The 13016-nt window shown below is 39.2% G+C and overlaps 1 protein-coding gene across 6 annotated transcripts in view; it reads right to left on the bottom strand.

Annotated features, from left to right (window-relative positions):
- SENP6 (SUMO specific peptidase 6) overlaps window positions 1–13016 on the bottom strand; it is a 143290-nt gene that overhangs the window by 109742 nt on the left and 20532 nt on the right. The window lies entirely within an intron of this gene.

Below are 13016 nucleotides of genomic sequence, written 5' to 3'. Positions count from 1 at the left end.
ACCCTGTATCTCCATATTTGATCACTGGTTCTAGAAATTAGTAACAATTTGCTTGCCTTATTAATGAGAACTAAATCCAGACCACCAGCCTTTTTACTACCTCAGCCAACCGTCTCTGCATTTTAACAGAAAAGAAACAAACCAAGGTTTTTTGGGTTAGCATCAGGGAGAGCTCAATGTTCAAAAAACCTCTCCAAATCAGAACACCAAACATGCTTAACTATGAGATTAAAATCATATAAATGCATGCCTGAAATATCCTGAAGCCATAAACAACTAGAAAGTGGGAACCTGAGAAATAAATGAAGTTCTGAAGGTGGCATTTATTTTGGAGCCACGTAACAAAAACCTGAGGCCTAGAGCTTAGGAAGATCACTTCTGGGGGGCCCAGCAAGATGAAAGGTCAGACTGAAGACCAGAAGGGCAACAATCCAACTGGCTGAACTAGTGCGGAAAAAAAACTTACTGAAGAAAGAGACGGCAGTGGGGGATGGGGGGGCATTGATAATTACAATATCATGCTGTTGGTTCTGGGTTCCGGGATTGAACTGAAGACAAACAGGGCTTCCCTGATGGCTCAGCACTTATAAAGAATCCACCAGCAATGCAGGCGACAAGTGTTTGATCCCTGGGTCGGGAAGATCCCCTAGAGGAAGAAAATGGCAACCCACTCCAGTATTCTTCCCTGGGAAAGCCCATGGACAGAGAAGCCTGGCGGGCTACAGTCCAAAGGGTCATAAAGAGTTGGACACGACTGAGAGACTATGCATTCATGCAAAGACAAATAAAGAATACCTCCGCTTCATGTTTAGGGAATACCTCAACATGAGCTCACAGTTACTCAGGTTTGGGACCAGAATTTTCATCACCTACATGGCCCAGAAGAGTCCATAATTAAAATGGAAAAGATGCACAATATCACAAAGATGTTAGGGACGTGCAAAGCAAAAATATAATGAGATACTATTTCACATTTGTTAGGACAGCTCTTTTTTTTAATGGAAAACAGTAAGTGTTGGTCAGGATGTGGAGAAACTGGAACTCTTATGCATTACCTGTGGGAATAGAAAATGGTACAGCCATTGTGGAAAATGCTTGGCAGTTCTTCAGAAAGTTAAACATAGAACTACTCTATGATCAGTGATCCTACTTCTAGAAATATACCCAGAAACAACTGAGAGCATGGACTCTGAAACTTGTACACCAAAGTTCACAGCAGCATTATTCACAGAAGTCAGAAGGTGGACACAACCCAAATGTCCATCAGCAGATGAACAGATAAACAAAATGTGCTGTGTTCACAAATACACATACAGAGGATTATTTTCTGCCTTATTTTTTGAATTATAAAGAAACGAACTCTAACATACTACAACATGGATGAACCTTGAAAACAGGAGTAAAATGCTTTACCCATTTTAACTCATGGGGCTTCCCTGGTAGCTCAACTGGTAAAGAATACGCCTGCAATGCAGGAAACCTAGGTTCGATCCCTGGGTTGGGAAGATCCCCTGGAGAAGGGAACGGCTACCCACTCCAGTATTTGTGCCTGGAGAACTCCATGGACAGAGGAGCCTGGCAAGCTACAAGTCCATGGGATCACAAAGAGACACAACAGCAATTTTCACTTTCATTTTACTCATGCCAGACACAGAAGGACAATTACTGCATTATTCCATTTATATGATATATCTAAAAATAGGCAAATCCTGAGAGCAAGTAGAATAGAGGTTTCCAGGGGCTGAAGGGAGAGGAGAATGTAGAGTTATTTTTTAATGGGTACTGAGCTTTTGTCTGGGATGATGTGAAAGTTCTAGAAATGGATAGTGGTGATAGTTACATAATGTTATGAATGTACTTAATGCCAATTTACATTTGTATATTTATAAACAGTTAAAACAATAAATTTTATGTTGTGTATATTTTCCCACAGTAAAAAACTGTAAAGGCTAAAACATAAGTACCAAAACCTCTAAATGACTAGCAGAATCAAATATAAATCTTCTCTAAAAAAACTAAAATGTCAATGTCTCAAAAAAATTCAAAAAATATGAGTTTACAACCAAAAATATTATGAAGTAGGTGGAAAGAAGTCATCATGAGCAAATCTGAAACCTCTTTACATGTATAATATACATAAATAAATAGCAGATAATAGGAGCAAGGTTTTTCTTTCAGAAAAAGAAGTTATAAATTAGCAAGAGAGGAGAGCTAGAATGAACTGTTCATTCTAGTGGTGCTAAGTTAGAGTAAGAAGTATCAGTATGAACTTATATTTATTTGATACACATACAGATGAATAGATACAGAAACAAATACAGACACCTACAAGTGATATCCTAGTAGCAACAAGCACGCTTACAACCAGATTTTATTTTCTGAATACCATTCTCCAATACAAGGAGCCAGAGCTCCCTAGAGAAATGACTGATTCTAGGATGAAGCAGGAAAAATACAAGGTAAGTCTGGAGTATTCTGTAGGGCCAGAAAGCAAGAAGGTGTTTAAAAAAAAAAAAAAGGATGGTGTAAAGTAATTAGCCTCCAATTAAAATAAATAAATTAAACAAAAAAAAAAGGATGGGAAATTTCAAAAGGATTCAAGAACAACCTAAAAGAAATTCCCAATCACCAAAAGTGGAACAATTTTCACAAAAATAAATGATAACAGTACTGAATTATAATCCCCCTAATAAAATATTCATTATATAAATAACTGAATAAATAAATGGGGAGAAGGGACCCATCTTCCTTACAGAATTCCAAATAATACATATACAAACCCCTGCCTTTAAGAGACAGAACTTGTAATTGACTTCCAATGAGTCAACTACAGGAAAAGGTGACTAACAGTAAGAAATCTGATAATCACTACCTGCATCAAGTGAACATCAAAGTTAACATCAAAAGTGATGTTTTATTCATAGCATTCCCTTCATGGATCATAGCCTTGTCGTGGTGAAGGCACTTGCATAACTCAATGAAGCTATGAACCATGCTGTGCAGGGCCACCCAAGATGAACAGGTCACCATGGAGAGTTCTGAAAAAACGACTTCCACTGGAGGAGGGAATGACAAATCACTTCAATATTCTTGCCTTGAAAACCCCACGAACAGTATGAAAAGGCAAAAAAGATATGACACCTGGAGATAAGCCCCCCAGGTCAGAAAGTGCTCAATATGCTACTGGGAGATAGCACAGAAATAGCTCCAGAAAGAACAGAGGATGGGCCAAATGGAAATGACACACAGTTGTGCATATGCCTCGGGGTGAAAATAAAATCCGATGATGTAAAGAATACTGCATCGGAACCTGGAATCTTAGGACCATGAATCAAGGTAAATTGGACGTGGCCAAGCAGAGGCAGCAAGAGTGAACATCAACATTTTAGGTATCAGTGAACTAAAATGGACGGGAACAGGCATTTAATTCAGATGACCACTGTATCTACTACTGTGGACAAGAATGCCTTAGCAGAAAAGAGTCCAAGTGAACTCCTTATTGCAAAATTCAGGCTTAAATTGAAGAAAATAAAGAAAACCACTAGGCCTTTCAGGTATAACTTAAATCAAATCCCTTATGATTATACAGTGGAGGTGATGAATAGATTCAAGTGATTAGATCTGGTGGAAAGAGTGTCTGAAGAACTATGGATGGAGGTTCATAACACTGTACAGGAGGCAGTGACCAAAACCATCCCCAAGAAAAGGAAAGCAAGAGGGCAAAGTGGTTGTCTGAGGAGACTTTACAAATAGCTGAGAAAAGAGAACAAGCAAAAGGCAAGGGAGAAAGGGAAAAATATATCCAACAACACGCATAGAGAATAGCAAGGAGAGAGAAGAAAGTCTTCTTAAATGAACAATGTAAAGAAATAGAGGGAAACAAAAGAATGGGAGACTAGAGATCTCTTCAAGAAAATTGGAGATACCAAGGAAACATTTCATGCAAAGATGGGCATGATAAAGGACAGAAACGGTAAGGACCTAATAGAAGGAGAAGAGACTAAGAAGAGGTGGCAAGTATACATTGAAGAATTGTACAAAAAAGTCTTAATGATCCAGATTACTGTGATGGTGTGCTTACTTACCTAGAGCCAGACCTCCTGGAATGCAAAGTCAAGTGGGCCTTAGGAAGCATCACTATGAACAAAGCTAGTGGAGGTGATGGAATTCCAACTGAGCTATTATAAATCCTTAAAAATGATGCTGATTAAGTCCTCCACTCAACATGCCAGCAAATACGGAAAACTCAGCAATGTCCACAGTACTGGAAAAGGTCAGTTTTCATTCTAATCCCAAAGAAAGGCAATGCCAAAGAATGTTCAAACTACCATACAGCTGCACTCATTTCCGGAGAAGGCAATGGCACCCCACTCCAGTACTCTTGCCTAGAAAATCCCACGGACGGAGAAGCCTGGTAGGCGGCAGTCCATGGGGTTGCACAGAGTCGGACATGACTGAGTGACTTCACTTTCACTTTTCACTTTCATACATTGGAGAAGGAAATGGCAACCCACTCCAGTGTTCTTGCCTGGAGAATCCCAGGGACAGGGAAGCCTGGTGGGCTGCTGTCTATGGGGTCGCACAGAGTTGGACACAATGGAAGTGACTTAGCAGCAGCAGCAGCAGTCATTTCACATGCTAGCAAGGTAATGTTCAATATTCTTCAAGCTAGGCTTCAACAATACGTGAACTGAGAAATTTTCAGATATACAAGCTGAGCTTACAAAAAGCAGAGGAACCAGAAATCAAACTGGCAACATTTGTTGGATTATAGAGAAAGCAAGGGAATCCCACAGAAACACCTACTTCTGTTTCATTAAATATAAAGCTTTGACTGGGTGGATCACAACAAACTGTGAAAAATTCTTAAAAGAGATTGGAGTACCAGACCACCTTACCTGCCTTCTGAGAAACTTGCATGCAGGTCAAGAAGCAAGTCAAAACCAGACATGGAACAACAGACTGGTTCAAAATTGACAAAGGAGTATGTCAAGACTGTATATTGTTACCCTGCTTATTTAACTTATATACAGGATACATCATGCAAAATGCCAGGTGGGATGAATTACAAGCTGGAATCAACGTTGCTGAGTGAAGTATCAATAACCTCAGATATGCAGATAATACCATTCTAATGGTAAAAATCAAAGATAAACTAAAGAACCTCTTGATTAGGGTGAAAGAGAGTGAAAAAGCTGGCTTAAAACTCAACATTCAGTCCCACCACTTCACGGCAACCAGAAGGGGAAAACGTGGAAACAGTGGCAGACTTTATCATCTTGGGCTCCAAAATCACTGCAGATGATGACTGCACCCGTGAAATTAAAAGACGCTTTCTCCCTGAAAGGTAACCTATGACAAACCTAGACAACGGATTAAAAAGAAGAGACATCACTTTGCCAACAAAGGTCCGTATAGTCAAAGCCGTGGTTTCTCCAGTAATCATGAATGGATGTAAGAGTTGGACCATAAAGAAGGCTGAGTGCCTAAGACTTTGGGCTTCTGAATTGTGTACTGGAAGACTTTTGAGAGCCCCTTGGATTGCCAGATCAAACCGGTCAACCCTAAAGGACACCAACCTGAATATTCACTGGAAGAACTGATGTTGAAACTGAAGCTCCAATATTTTGGCCACCTCAGGTGAAGGCCGACTCATTGAAAAAGACCTTTATGTTAGAAAAGATTGAAAGCAAAAGGAAAAAGGGGCAACAGAGGGTGAGATGGTTGGATAGCATCACAGACTCAATGTATGTGAGTTTGAGCAAACTTCGGGAGATGGTGAAGGACAGGGAAGCCTGGCATGCTGCATTTCATGGGGTTGCAAAGAGTTGGACATGACTTAGGGACTCAACAACAACATTCATAGCACGTTTAATACGATGTGATGAAAATGTGACTTCAGCTCTCTGTTTTCTTCCCCAAAACCCATGTCAGTTTCGTCATGAGAACACATCAGATAAACCCAAACTGAGGAACATTTTAGGAAATCCTGACCAGGACAGTTTAAAACTGTTAAGGTTATGAAAAAAGAAGATTAAAGAAATCGACATGATCAGAAGAGACAAAGGTGACACGCCAACCAAATGCAATGTGGAGTCCTGGACTGGATCGTACAAAAGAAAAAAGACATTACTGAAATAACTAGTGAAATTCAAGTCAAGTCTGTAGTTTATGCCCTTGTTAATTTCCTAGTATTTACAAACATATGATTATCTAAGTCGGCAACATTAGGGGAAGATGGGTAAACAGTACAAAGCAACTATAACATCTTTGAAACTTCTCTATAAATCTAAAATTATCCCTCCAAAATATTCAGAAACCAAATGTAAAATAAACCTGTGGTTTTTTTTAAAAAAAAGGGTTATGAAGAACGAAATAAACTCTGATGATTACTAGTCTATAAAGGCTCCTAAATGCAGCAACCAGTATCTATCACTCAAAGCCACACAAGTTACCATAAAGGCCACTAAGTGAAAAACCAAGAGGTTTTTACATTGTGTACACCCTAAAGGAAACAGGGTTCTGTACACACAATTCTAACAAGTCTAATCATATCATTTCCTAATTGACAGCAGACTAGAACCTATAAATTAGTGAGAGAAAAATAACCTGATGAAAGTGATGATTGCCAATTAGAACAAAATTAATGATAAAAAACAAGCAAATTCTAAAAATATAAATTTTAGAGCAGCTTGCACTAAGGAAAAGAACTTTGAACCCTCAGAAATCCTTGAGAGTATCAGCTCTTTTTGCTGTCCTGTTATGGTTGACACTCATAATGATCAGAGTGGAAAATGACATCCACTGTATTCTATTTATAAAGTTAAAGGAAATACAAAGGCTAAAGAGAGTTCCCCATTAAGCAACATAAATTAAATACTGCATTTTTCTCCATGCACCTCCACTAAAATGACAGTAATGAAACGAAAGGGGAAAATCAGAAACCTGTAAGAACAGAAAGAACCCAGAAAGAAGATAACAGCAGATGACTGATGTACCTAACTGATGAAAGATGAAAGTCTGATGGATGCATAGGAACTGATTTAGTTTGTCTACAGGAAAAAACAAACACCTGTGAGGGCACAAATATTACCAAACTGACAAAAGAAAAATTTTTGAATATTGCTATCAATAAAAGATAATTGAATTATTACAAATCTTTCTGAAAAGAAAAATTCAGACACAGAAGGCTTCTCCCATAATTTCTTTCAAGCTTTTAAAAAATACCAACAAATAGATCTAGACTTTTCCAGAAGAATAAAATTTTTAAAAAGGAACATTTTGCAGCTCATTTATTAAGTCAGAAGACTATCCCAAACCTGATAATAACATTTAAGGAAGGAAAATGCCATGAGAACATGCTCTCATGAAGATAGATATCTAACTCTAAATAAGATAACAGTAAATCAAATACAGCGATAATAATATATTACAACTAAGTACCGTTTATTCTAAAAGCGAGTTCACATTTGAAAATCATGAATGTGATTCACAAAATAAAAACTCAGCAAACTAAGTACAGAAGGAATAAAAGAAAAGAGTAACTACTGCACAAAACCCTTTGGAAAGCACTGTACCTTCTCGCCTTAAGCAGCATGAACAGTTCTATAACTATGTAGCGAAGGTCCTAGCTGGCACAGCATGGCGAGGGCAGAAAACGTCTGCAAGAGGTGAGGAAAGCAAACAAGAAGCAAACCCCTCATGTACACAGCCCCAGAGCTAAAAAACTGCAGGCACAAGGCATCTGAAGGTAAGAAGAAAATCTGATGTTTTTTTTTTTTTTAAAGAACAAGTATTTAGTAGAATGTGAATTAACAAATATATAATAAGGATACAACTGGAAAATCATAATTTGGGAACCATTATAATAAAAACTGATTAAAGCATACATCATCCAGGAATGCTGAAGCTAATAAATGGAAAGAAGCTAATTCTAAGGGTGAAATCTGGTAAGAAATATGTTGTTATATTGTCTCAAAGTACTTCCCCACAGGATATTAATTACAAAGGAGAATATAGTACCTTTCAGTGGAGAAACCTGGCAAAAACCATCTTAACTAAGTCATCAAAGATAATTTCACCAGTAAATAGGACAGAAGCTCATTACTGCGAAATTACTTATAAAAATGCATAACCTAAACCTAATCATTAGGAAGCATCAGACAAACTCAAAGTACAAAATAACTGTCAAGTTTATGGCTTCCCAGGTGGTGTAGTGGCAAAAAATCCTCCTGCCGATGCAGGATGCAAGTTCCATCCCTGGGTCAGGAAGATCCCCCTGGAGCAGAAATGGCAAACTGTTCAGAAGAATCTGCCTGCAATGCAGGAGACCCGGGTTTGATCCCTGGGTTGGGAAAATTCCCTGGAGAAAGGAATGGCTACTCACTCCAGTAGTGTTGTCTGGAGAATCCCATGGAGAGAGGAGCCTGATGGAGGTTGCAAAGAGTGGGACATGACTGAGAGACTGAGTGCACACACACATCTGTTAAACATGTCAATGTACAGAGAGACAAAGACTGGAATACTCTTCCAGATTAAAAAAGACAGAAGAAACATGACTAATAAATGCAGTAAGTGATCCTAAATTGGACCCAGAATCAGAATTTTTCTTTTTCCTAAAAGAACACTTTAGGTCAAAACTAGTAAAAATTGAAATAAAGTCTGTAGATTAGACAATAGTATTATATTAGTGTTAATTTTCTGATTTTGATAACTACACTGTAGTAATTTAAGAGGATCTATAGTTCAAAAAACATGAAGAAGAGGCAGGACAATGAAGTAAGTTGGGGTAATGAGCAGTGTGCCTGAAATTTATTTTCAAATAGTTCAGGGGAAAAAAAGTAAGCATATATAAACATATACAGTTAGAGAGAGAATACAATAAAGCAATGATGGTAAATATCAATACTTGGAGAAATAAGTTAAGGGCAAACGAAAATTCTTTCTACTAATCTTACAACTACCACAGTACCTTGGTAGGAAAGTCTCAACTGTAAATTGACGAACTGTTGGAGGTTCAGTATTTACATGTCTGAGGATTAAAACTCCAGAGGCACCCAGTCATAAGAGGGGGTCCCACTCTCGTGAGTCTCACCTTCAGGAGCGTGACCAGGTTCTCCCAGTAAACACTGGAGAAAAATCCAACCCCACCCCACCCTCCCCTTCCATCTGGGAAAGGGAAAAAGGAACCATTTTGAAATGCAAGAGAGGACTCTGTTCTTAACAAGGCCTCAGGAGTAAGAAAGAGCCTAACCTACAAAAGTTATATTAAACTGACACAACTCCTACTGGGAGAAGGGAGATACCAAACACCAGCCCATTCTAGCCATCCCATCCCACCTAAAAGCAGAGAAAAACACAGAAACACGTGTAAAGTTCACAGTTTAGAGGCCTAGGCTCATGGAACTGAAGATCAGACCCAATCCCAGGACTGTAGAATGCTTCCTCTTACCCGAAAACCTGTAGTTCCTTTTACCCAGAATATCATGTCCAGGTATCAGGAAAAAAATTATTAAGACATACTAAAAGGCAAAAAACACAATTTGATGTGATAAACAAGCATCAAGGCAGACATGGCATGGATGTTGGAATTATCAAGCTGGGAATTTAAACAACTGTGATTACTCTGCTAAGGGCTCTAAATGGTTAAAGCAGACAGTACAGCAGACAGTTAATTAACAAATTAACACCTCTGCAATGTAAGCAGAGGTGAAAATCCTAAGAACCAAAAATTAATGCTAGAAATAAAAATATGTAACCTCTGATGAGCTTAATAGTAGATTGGACACAGCTAAGGAAAGAATCTCTGAACTTGAGTATATCAGTGAAAGGGAAAGTGAAAGCTGCTCAGTCGTGTCCGACTCTTTGTGACCCCATGGACTACACAGTCCATGGAACTCTCCAGGCCAGAATACTGGAGTGGGTAGCCTTTCCCTTCTCCAGGGGATCTTCCCAACCCAGGGATCAAACCCAGGTCTCCCGCATTGCAGGCAGATTCTTTATCAGCTCAGCCACAAGGGAAGCCTAAGAATAATGGAGTGGGTTGCCATTTCCTTCTCCAGTGGATCTTCCCGACCCAGGAATCAAACCGGGGTCTCCTGCATTTGCAGGAGGATTCTTTACCAATTGAGCAATCAGGGAAACCAAAGAGAACTGACTGAAGGGGGGCAAAAAAAGAAACAACGCCCAAGGGTTGTGGGAGAAGTACAAAAGGTGTATCCTATGTTTAATAGAAATACTAGAAGGAGAATAAAGAAAGGAACAGGAAAAATATTTGAAACAACAAAAGAGTGAGAATTTCCCCAAATTAACATCAGACAACAAACCACAGATCCAGGAAGTTCTGAGGCAGAATAAATCTAAAAAACTACACCAAGGTGTCAGCTACATATTGGCACTTGCCAAGAACATCTGCCAGCAACTGAACAACAAGGGCCTTTGCCACCTGCCTCTGCAGAGACTGACCCCTGTGCTGCTGTGGCTGCTGACCTTCAGCACCACCGAGGAGAACCCACCAGGGTGGAGAGTGAGGAACTCTGTGCTCCAGGGAACCTGGTGTAACAGATCTTCAGACAATCAGGTATTCTCAGGAACTGACTTCACGATCCAAATCCTTGCATCTCTCCTCATATCTAGAAAAGCACTAAATCCCCTTCATGGTGACATCAGCTCCTTGTGACTAGCAGAAAACCTTTCGTAAAATAAGCACTTGATTGCGCTGAACTCCCTTTTCAGCAAAATCTTATACACTGACCATCCCCCATTACCGCTTTGGATCAGTCTCTCAGAGCTATCTGAGGTGCTGTCTCCCAGGCTGCAGTCCTCATTTAGCCTCAAACAAAACTTAACTCACAGCTCTCACATTGTGCATCTTTTTAGTCGACACAGGCGTATCATTTGCAAACCACAGGCAGAGATAGGATGGGGGAGGGGTGGGCGGGTGATGCTGAAAGACGCCCGGGGGTGGGGCGGGGAACACCCCCCCCCACACACACACACACACACACACACACACACACACACCCCACACACACCCCCACCAACCCCACACACACACACACACCAACCACCAACCACACACACACACCAACCACCAACCACACACACACATACACACCAACCACCAACCACACACACATACACACACACACACACACACACACACACACCAGCCACACACACACACACACACTACCTAAAAAGGACCAAAGGTAAGAACTGTAACTGAATTCTCCTCGGAAATTATGCAAACAAGACAGGAGAGTGAAACAGTATAAAGTACGGGGCGGGGGGCCTCTGGGTCTCTGTACCCTGTGATATTATTTTTCAGTGTGTTAAGTCGCTTCAGTCATGTCCGACTCTGTGCCAACCTAACCAGGCTCCTCTACCATGGGATTCTCCAGGCAAGAAAACAGAATGGTTTGCCATTCCCTTCTACAGGTAGTAAAGGAAAAATAAGACTTAGACAAATATCCAGAGAACTTGCTGCTGTTTTGCAAATTTTTTTTTTAAGTTTTTCAAAGGGAAGAAAAATGATGTAGGTTAGAAATCTGAATGTATATAAAGAAAGACTATCAAGAAGGAATAAGTGAAGATAAAATTAAAACTTCAATTTTTCTTATTTCCAGTAGCAGGTAATAGTTTGCTGAAAATAATATAAACAAGGTATTTGATTATATATCTTCTGTGTTGTATTTACAGATACAGATTGGGAAGAAAGAAATAAAACTTTGTAGATGACATGATCATCTAGGTAGAAAATCCAAATCACTCAAAAAAAAAAAAAAACCACAACACCCTCTTGGAACTAAAAAGCAAATACAGTAAAGCCGCAGGATGCAAGGTTAATACAAAAAATTACACTTTCCTATATACCAATAATGAGCAAGGTGAATGTGAAATTAAAAACACAGTAACACTGACATTAGCACCCAAAACATGAAATACTTAGCTATAAAGCTAACAAAATACATATAAAATCTACACAGGGGAAACTACAAACTCTGATGGATGAAATCAAAGAAAAACTAAATAAATGGAGAGATACTTTGAGTTCACAGATGGGAAGATTCAATACCGTCAAGATGTCAGTCCTTTCTAACTTGATAAATTCAATGCAACTGCAGTCCAAGTTTTAGCAAGTTATTTTATGAATGTTAAGGAACTGATTCTAAAGTTTATATGGAAAGGAAAAAGATTCAGAATAGCCATCACAATATTTGTTTAGTCCGAGTCTTTTTGTGACTCCGACTGTAGCCCACCAGGCTCCTCTAACCATGGGATTTCCCAGCTAAGAATACCGGAGTGGGTTGCCATTTTCTTCTTCCGTGGATCTTCCCAACCCAGGGATCAAACCTGCATCTCCTGCATTACAGCTGAATTCTTTACCACTGAGTCACCAGGGAAGCCCAATCACAATGTTTAAGAACAAATCTGGAGCACAGACACCACCTGACTTCAAAGACTCATAAAGGCACAGTAATCAAGTCAGAGTAGTATCTGCAGAAGAACAAGTAAATGAGTGGAAAAGCATACAGAGCCCAGAACAGAGCCACATAAATATAGTCAATTGTTGCTTTTCAAGGCTGGAAAGGCCAACACAATAGAGCAAAAGATAATCTTTTTGAAAAATGGTGCACGTTCACATGCAAAGTAATGAATCTCGACACAGACCTTACGCCGCTCACAAAAATTAAAGCAAAAAAAACTAATTCAAAATGGATCACAGACCTAAGTGTAAAGTATACAACTACAAAACTCCTAGAAGATAACACAGGAGAAAATCTAGTTGGTATGGAGATGACTCTTTAGCTAAAACACCAAAGGTATAATCCACGAAAGAAAGAATTGATAAACTGGACTTCATTACAGTTAAAAACTTTTGCTCTGTCAAGAAAACCAGAAAACAGGCCACAGAGTGGGAGAAAATATCTGCAAAAAAAACAAATCTGATAAAGGACTTTATCCAAAATATACATAAAACTCAATGATTAAAAAAAACAACCTGATTAAAAAAT

Source organism: Bos javanicus, chromosome 9 (assembly GCF_032452875.1).
Source record: "Bos javanicus breed banteng chromosome 9, ARS-OSU_banteng_1.0, whole genome shotgun sequence".
Lineage (NCBI taxonomy): Eukaryota > Metazoa > Chordata > Mammalia > Artiodactyla > Bovidae > Bos > Bos javanicus.
This window is presented reverse-complemented; position numbering and strand designations above follow the sequence as displayed.